The following is a 6,105-nucleotide window of genomic DNA, read 5'->3' on the forward strand; positions in this document are numbered from 1 at the left end:
GCAATAGAACTGGACCTGTTTTCTTTTTCATCACGTTTACTTGGATGTAATGGCACCAGGATACACTGTGGGAAGATGACAAGTTGGTCGAGGGACTGTCATGCTGTCATGAAACCCTGTTTCTGGCCATCCGTGTGGACATCAGTCTGAAACATGCCGTCTACCTAAACTTCATTGCAGACCAGGTACACCCTTCATGGCAATGGTATTCCCTGATGGCAGTGGCCTCTTTCAGCAGGATATTGTGCACTGCTACACTGCACACGTTCAGGAATGGTTTAAAGAATCATAATGACGAGTTCATTTTGTTGTCCAGATCTCCAAATTCTTCAGATGTTAATCTGATTGAACATCTGTGCTGGACCAACCAGTCCAATCCATGGTGGCTCGACCTCACAACTTAAGAACACGAAGGATCTACTGCTACTGTCTTGGTGTCAGACAACTGCACACCTTCAGTGGTCTGGTAGAGTCCATCACTCAGCAGGCCAGTACTGTTTTAGCAGCACAAGGAGGACCAACTGCATATTAGACAGATGGTCATACTGTTTTAGCTAAACTGTGTACGTTTGAAGTATACAAGTGCACATTCAGTAAAATTAAGCTCACTTCTTTTTCACAAGGGGTTTCAAGGAGCTTCCCCTTGCAAGAGCTCTTTTTCTATCAGGTGCTATGTGTGTTTCAATCGCAGATGTTCAGGCTGACCTGTGCCTAGCCCTTATCCTACCTCCCCGTATCACTTCTCATCTTTAAAACATTCAATTTCTCTTTCATTCTCTTTATCCTCTTAATGTGTCAGTAGGAAGACTTAGCTATTGTTGAGCTTAGTGCTTGAGGCCTAGTGAGGCCATTAGCCTAGCAGCAAGTCTCAAACAGCTAAATTACCCTCTTTCTCTTCCTGTCTCATCCCTATTTTTAAAGTAATAACACAAGGAAAATTTCCCCTCTTTTCTTCCATTCGATGCCATCCTCCACTTTGGGAAGGGAGCGATTCAGAGGGGACAAAGATGAACTGTGAGAGGCAGGGGTTTAAAATAAGTGATAGGTGGATGGGGAGGAGGGAAATTGGAAGGCGCCCTTGGCGCAATACAATAAAAACATCCAGTAATTTGCAGTGACTCCCTACTCTTCTCTGTATCAAATCAGACATGCTCAGCCGGTGAGGTGTACTCACTCGTTCTTTTATACCCTCCTTTCTTTCCCTCCCTCTGTGTCACAAAAAGATTATTGATGTCTGCTAACCCATTTCAGAAATCACATATAAATGGAAAAAAGGTTACATACAATAAAATCATTAAAGCTGTGCAAGGAATTAAATAAGCTTGTCAAAGTTATCTCAAAGAATGTGTCGTTTTGGTGTTCATTTTTACAGACAATATGAAACAGTATAGTGTCAAGGGTGTCACATTTACTAAGCTCATAGGTAAAACTGAGTAAAATGTGAAAATAAAGCCTCATCTTCAATACAGTAGACTTCAATAACCTTACCCCTAAATGGTGCATTAGGTACTATGTACCCTTAGGGTGTTACTATGAACCTTTTTGTGGTAAATAAGGTCCAAAGTTGTCCCTTTATTGGTATTGCTTCAGTGACCGGCTGTTGTACACATAAAGGTACAATTTCAGACATTTTTTTGAGAGTTATGGTTCATATTCTGCTCCAATGGCCTCCACAGCTATTGAAATATTCCAGCATTTTTTTTTCTTGCTATCTCCATTTTGAAAAACTGGAGAAGTCCTCTCTTGCCATTTGTTAAAATGTATTTTTAGACATTTTTGACAGTATTTTAATCAACTCATTCATTTTCATTCATATCTTTTCAATACACATGAGTTATGAACACCTAAATTTCTTATATCTGGATTTCTACATTGTAATTGTGACTTTTTTTCTCACAATTCTGCGGGAAAATGTCAGAATCATGTGATATAAACTCACAATTGCAAAAATTGTGAGATCGAGATCGCAGGTAAAAAAGACAGAACTGCAAGATGTAAACCCAAAATTCTAAAAAAAAAAAAAAGAAGAAAAAAGAAGAATTAGAATCAGAATTGCTAGGTAAAACCAAAATTCTGATTAAAAAAAAATCAGAATTGCAAGATAAGATAGCAGTTGTGAAGTGAAAAGTCACAATTACCTTTTTTTTCTTCCATGGCAGGAAAAAAAAACAGAACTGCAAGATGTAAAAAAAAAAAAAAAAACAATTACGAAATGTAAACTCAAAATTCTGAGAAAAAAATCTAAATTGTGAGATGTAAACTGAATTGTGAGAGGAAAAAAAGGTCAGAATTCTGAGTTAACATCTTGCAATTCTGCGTTCATTTTGTGCAAGTTTATATCTCGCAATTCAGTCAGACCCTGTGCTGTTTACATGACAACTGACTATATGCCACTGTCTTATTCAGATTTCTTTGAACTAGAATAGTGGCATAATCTGGTTATATAAAATATAAAGCCTCCCAGTGTTGCTATGTAAAATTCAGCCAGTTATCGGCCTACAATCTGTAGTGAAAGAGGAAAAAAGTTCTGCAGTCAGTGCACTGAGCCAGAGTCCATCTAGGCCAGGGTTCCTCAAATCTTTCCCTGGAGGGCCAATGCGCTGCAGAGTTTAGTTCCAACCCTGATCAAACTCACCTACCTGTGATTTTCTAATGATCCTGAAGACACTGATTAGCTTGCTCAGGTGTGTTTGATTAGGGTTAGAGCTAAACTCTGCAGGAAAGTGGATCTCGTGGGCCCTGATCTAGGCTAATAAGGACGGACATGCCAGTGCGTTTGTGTCATTCGGTCCCGAAACGGAATTATCCTGATTTAGAGCAGAGAGAGTACTAACATGAGGTAAAACAATGAACGATATGAGCCCAATATGAGAGAAAGCTGATGACACAAGGCTTAAACGTGCAGCAGACCCACACACCTCCCAGACTGTCCCACACTTAGCAATGAGAGCAAGCAAAGGCTTTGTTCTCTATCTTAGCTGCTCCAGGAAATGAGCTCCGTATTAAAATCTTCCATGACACACGACCCCAGAGCTGAGCACAGCACGCTGTAAAAACAAAAACACAAATCCCTCGCGCACACACACCGACACATCTGAGCACTCTGCACTCGACAGGAAATTAAAAACCTTTTAAAATTACCCGTAAACCACAGAGACTCCGAAATGAGAAAATAATCACTGATTGTTCGCAGCGTTTTAAAGTGGACCGGTGAAGAATTTGATGACAGCTCTCAATCTTTCGCACCTGATAACTTCTTTAATTTCATAGGAGTCGTCGTGCACACGCACACTCTCACGCTCTCCACAATATTTTCCAAAACTATATGCAAATAAATGTAAGCCCCATTGCAAATAGAGGTCAATCATTTAAATACGGAGGGTAATCATTTTAATAAATAGATACAATTAAGAGAGACCAATATAGTTCAGAAAGGACCCTTCAGAACAGTGTGCAGTGCAAATTTTCACAACATATTACCATAATCAATTTGAAACATTGAATAAATAACTAGATCTTTTTTAATTATCATATAAAGTTGTTTTAGTAACGTTTAGGCACAGTGTAGCATATCACATTGTGTTTCATGCTGAATACAGAATAGTGCACTTGGAATCAGTCTAGTCTTATTCAAATCATGAACCTGCCCTGTATAAAATAGTATAATTAGCCTACTTGAAAAGCTCTGTGGGTGGTGTACGTAATCAGAATATTAATGAGTCATTAATTATCACTGTTTAAATGCATTCAGTGAATCATTCACACACATGGTAGCAGCGTCTAATTATTTCTGAATACAAAGATATTGGACTGGTTTTGCAGGGCATGTGAGGTCATTAGAGGTCTAGCTAGAGGAGTTAATTTTCGGGTTTTATTGGTTCTTTTAAAACATCCAATCACAGCATGCACTGCCTCAGATACGAATGTGTTTAATAAATAGTTAAAAAATTAATTGCTGACATCTGTTCAATCAATTATATGGTATATGAGTTGGCTATTTAATGAATATAAACCTTAGCCTACTCAAGGTAGCGTCATATTTATTTTATAAAAAAAATGTTTTGACAGGAATGAAAAACGAGGATATGAGGGATAAAAGAAGCGTTCAGTAGACTGCGCTAGCTGTTAAAGAACATAGCGATTGTTCAGCTGACGAAACATCTTTCTTGAAAAGACTTTCTGTAGACAAAAAATAATAATAGTTTTGTGAGTTGTGAAAATGACCTGATCTGGGACCTTTACAGTGCGTGCCATTGTCTATCCCTCACAGCCTCGTTTTCATCTGCATTAGATTTAATATGGCGTCTAACATACAGTAGCCTATATCACTTCATTATATACAAAATATTAAAGCCAGTGGCAACTGCAAACAAATGCTGTGAACATAACTTCATTTTGTTGATTTTAATTGATGTATGAAGCCTATCAAGCTTGAAGAGTGTATATTTATTTAAGGAAAATTCAATTTGCATTCATATGTTGTTATATAGGCCTAATGCAAAGACGTTTTAAATGTGACTTAAGTATAAATCTTGGAATCCATGTATTTGAATAATTATTTTTACATTTACATTTAAGTCTGCATTGTTTGATTTAGCAGATTTGGCTACACATTTTTTAAGTTACTACATTCAGAACTTCTACTTGTTGAAACAAAAATATAAGAAAAAACCCAATTATAAACCAGAAATTATCACTGCTTACATTTAATTAATATTATTATTATTATTAATCCGATTCTGAATCATTCAACTGTGTTACGACAGTCACTCATTGTTTGTGGATACCTTAAAAAAATAAAATAAAACAGAAATAAAAAACCCTCAGTGACTTCTCTTATAAAATATCATTTATTCACTTTCAATTTTTAATGTATTTATTGATTTATTTTTGTAACTTTAAAAACAATTTATTCTTTTTGAAAGTGTGACACTTCTAGTCCAGTGTGCGAGGACATCATTTATGAATCATAACCCACTAAAATTGGCTAGTGAGTGTATGCCCACCATTGTTGATGTTCACTCACAATTTTAAGAAGAACCTCCAAATTAAAAGCCGTAAAAACAGTTTATGCCTCTTTGAAATATATAGCTCAATTACAATGCAAAGTAGCCTGATATTACTCAGGAACTTTTAAGCTATAGACAAACAAACCGAGAAAGGCACAGCGGGTTACAGCCACCTCTTTTCTGAACCCTCCTGCATGTGGAGTACCCATGCAGGAGTCCTGGTGTCATGTCCCAGATGACTGTGCATGCAATCAACTTCTGTATCAGTTACAGACAAGGGAACTAAATATAGTCTGAGTTGGACAACAACATGCACATCTAAATCTCATAGACATCGGCTCACTATAGAATCTCCAGTTGTACGCTGTCCTTCTGTCAGCTGTAAACTAATCCTGATTGTTTTGTTGTGGCATGATTCACATCTGCGCAAGAAGGGTGAGTTACCGGGCCTTCGCTGCAGTGTGTGTGAATTTCATATTTCCTTTCACCGGATTATCGTAATGCAATAATCTGGACATTTAAATGAGGGACTTCTGCTTTTGAATAATTTGATAGTTAACTTTTTGCCAGGTTAACTGATTTCATTTCCTTGAATGTTGCTTATAACACTGAGATCAATGACAAGTAAGAGTGTCCATGATAAAGAAAAGGGTAACATCTTTTTTTTTTAATGTAAACACATGTGCCAAGTTCTTAGAAATGCAATCTTTAAATTCATGTTGGTTTTATATGGTTTTCTACAGTGCATGTGTATATATGCATCTCATTATTAAAAAAAACATGTAAATATATTTTTCAAGGTATAAAAAGTATTTTTACAAACATCATGAATTATTAATTCATGAATAGGCTACTAGGGTTTTGGGGAGTTGCACCACAATATCACAACCTAAACAAACCCTGTCATATAAAGGTCAGGTTATCTGATATTTTAAGAGACTTATCGACCTCTATAAACACGTTATAATGCACTCTAAAAAATGCTGGGTTAAATATAACCCAGCGCTGGGTAAAATAGGCACAAACCCAGCAATTGGGCTGTTTTGACCCAGCGGTTGGGTTAAATGTTTAACCCAACCTTCTGGGTAGTAACCCA

Source organism: Sinocyclocheilus anshuiensis, unplaced genomic scaffold (assembly GCF_001515605.1).
Source record: "Sinocyclocheilus anshuiensis isolate Anshui unplaced genomic scaffold, SAMN03320099.WGS_v1.1 scaffold112, whole genome shotgun sequence".
Lineage (NCBI taxonomy): Eukaryota > Metazoa > Chordata > Actinopteri > Cypriniformes > Cyprinidae > Sinocyclocheilus > Sinocyclocheilus anshuiensis.